We start from the raw sequence: 3,207 nt of genomic DNA on the forward strand, positions 1-3,207 counted from the left end.
CATAATTATTGTGACTTAAGTTTTGAGCATTTTAAAGTACTATTATGCATGGGCCATTATTATTATTATTAAATGCCGTACAAGATGATTTATTGGTGGAAGTAATATTTGGCAAATTTGTGTCTGGAAAGAAATTGGCAGATTTTATAATAATAATACATATACATGTAGATATATGTGCGTCTAAGTTAAAATTTGAATAATGTAAGTGTATTATATATTATTATACATGTAGTATACACTATTTATTTGTGTAGTTTAATAAAGTGTATTAATTATTACATGCATATACAATGTACATGTTTTTTGATTAACTTTAGTAACTTTCTAGCTTTGTGTTGCTTCTTACATGTACATAGTATACATGTACATGTACATTTCTATAAAAGCATTTTGTGCCACCTGCCATTGAGCATGCTCAGATTAAGCGAAATAGCAGATTTTATATTGGCAATTTCTTCATAGAACCGCCAATCGCTTATATTAAATCCTTGCCAATAAATCATCTTGTACGGTATAATTACAAGCCTTTTATTACCATATGTATATCCAATAATAATTGTCCTAGGGTCATCTAGTGAATGATTTTGGTGGTCTCCCTGAGAGTGAGAGACACATGACAGAGACTGACTTTGAGTTATTAATAGACTCAATACCATCAATCAAGATAATGACTATTAGCCCACACATTGAGGCCAGACACAATTATAAAAGACTATAATTAAAAAGTAAGCAAGTAATAATACAAGTTTATTAATTTATTTCCTTATTTATTTTATTTATTAATATACTTATTTATTTATTCAATTATTTATTTATTTTTAATATTTATTATAGAGGTATTAAGCCTTCATTGGGACATGATAAAGAAGCAAGTGAGAGTGAGATATTAGATGCTTTGAGACTATCAGAGGAACCGATGCCTATAACACATTTATTTAATGTGTGCAGCTTTCATCATAGGTAAGACAAGTCACACATAATTTCATATTACCATGTAGTGCAAAATTTTTGAGGACTGTAAGTTAGTGGATTTTGTGATTTAAAAAAATACTTTGACGAAAATCAAATTATCACAATACAAGATGGCAAATGGCATAAATTTGTTAAAATTAAATCTACGAAATAGATTTTTAGGTAAATCCACGAAGTTTACAGCCCTTGAAAATTTTACGCTATATGGTAGATCTCTTTCCCTTATTGGCTCCTATCTCCTTCTTCCTTCCTTTTCATCTTTCTTCCTTCTATTATGATCTTACTTTTGTACTTCTTCTCTCTCTCTCCCTCTCTTTCTTTCTCTTTCTCTCTTGTTTTTTTGTAGACTCCCAGGATTAGTCAACATTGGTTTAGCATCAGTATATCCTAATTTACCAGAATATACTGACATAATACCACCAACTAGGTCCAACTGTTGAAGTAATAGGAGACTTGGCACACGTGTAAGAATTAACAAGTAATGTATATAATTTATGGCCAATACCGTACAAGATAATTTAGGATAATTATTACATGTATTTGGTGAATTTGCCTGTGGAAAGTTAATGCCAAAATTTGTATTGGCGATTTTGTGCCACGTGCCATTGAGAATGATCAGATTAAAACAAAATGGTGGATTTTATATTGGCGATTTCTTCATAGATCCGCCAGTTGCCAATATTAATTCCTCGCCAATAAATCATCTTGTACAGTATGCAGTGTATTATTTTTAAATAAAGAATATGCATGTAGTTATATTTCCTTATACATTTGTAGGCACCCATTGACGCTGTCAGTATTATTAGAGGCAAGAGGATATGAGAGAGTTTGTTTATTACTGACTCAATTTATCATTCAAATCAACCTGGAGAGACCATCAGCTACAATGGAAGACAATGTAGAGAGAGAGGGGGGGGAGAGAGAGAGAAAAGAGAAAGAAAAGAGAGAGGGAGCTATCATATAATAGGTATTTTGGCAAATAATGATTTGGCAATTAAAGGCAGTTTTTAAATTTGTGTCTGCATGTGTGCCATTGAGGCTTAAAATAGTGCATGGGATTTATTGGCAAAATGAGCTCTTGCTATAAATACTTCGCCAAAAGCCCTCAAATTATTTTTTATTATTTTTAATTTATTTTTCCATTCAGTGATTGTGTTCAGTGATTGTAAGACAATGTTATTTAAAGGAACTAATACACTGGCTGGTAGTTGTGTATCCATGTTGGATATATTTCATAATTTAGTGAATACATTAAATGTACCAATTCCTCAGGCTGAAGAATGCTAGCAGAAGACCCAGCAAAGTAAGTGTTATTATATAGCATATTACATGTACATTGTATCAAGGAAATAAATTTTTTATTAATTCTGTGTTTTTATACAAAAAATGGCTCTGAAATCACACCCAATTTTAATTACATTTTTGATTCATATTGATGTACTTATGCTGTGTAGCAAATTTGAGACTAAAATTAAAGTTATGGCCATAGCACATGCCACCCAAAGCATATGATATTGTAGTCTACTAGTATGGTGTACATAAATTGAAAGGGAGCAATATTAGTCTCCAACTTCCTCTAATTTTCTTCTAGGCAGAACCCTGTTGTACTACTATTTTGTACATGTATGTACATCTTACTTTTCATTAGTTAAAATCATTCACAAAAAACTGGTGTCTATGTTCTTTTTTTATGAAGCACCAGTTTGTTACATTGACATTAATAATGACATGCATCCCAGTACATACTTATTTTGATTAATAATAATAGAGATACTAGTGTGTCTATCAATCACTCTTTCTCCTTTCTCTCTCTTCTCATATCTCAGAGTGGCTGGTTTCAAAGGACTTGGTTCCATTGCTATAGACAGCAGAGCTGATCTGTTATTATTTGACAAAGATCTCACACTAACTGTAACTATGGTGGCTGGAAATACTGTCTGGAAGAAATGACATTTAATGCATAGCTCACCTTTGATGCATTACCATATAAGTGTTTTTTGAGGGAATTATATTTTGCAAAATCTACTAAAATTTCTATTTGCAGATTATGATTTCATAAATTCTGTACCACGTGTGATGTGTGCTATGCGGCACTGTTTGAGATTGATTTTCGCAGATTTTATTTTCGCAAATCGGGAATAAATCCATGAAATTTGCTACCTCAAAAAAACACATATATATATGGTACTTGCTTCATATGACTGTGTGGCAGTGCCAGTATAGTTATGTTAT

At 31.6% G+C, this 3,207-nt stretch overlaps 1 pseudogene; it reads left to right on the forward strand.

Moving 5' to 3' along the window:
• LOC105314822 (N-acetylglucosamine-6-phosphate deacetylase-like) overlaps positions 1–2,973 on the forward strand; it is a 4,168-nt pseudogene extending 1,195 nt beyond the window's left edge.
• Positions 2,974–3,207: the final 234 nt, after the last annotated feature.

This window comes from Amphimedon queenslandica, unplaced genomic scaffold, assembly GCF_000090795.2.
Source record: "Amphimedon queenslandica unplaced genomic scaffold, v1.1 AMPQUscaffold_12491, whole genome shotgun sequence".
In the NCBI taxonomy this organism is placed as follows: Eukaryota; Metazoa; Porifera; class Demospongiae; order Haplosclerida; family Niphatidae; genus Amphimedon; species Amphimedon queenslandica.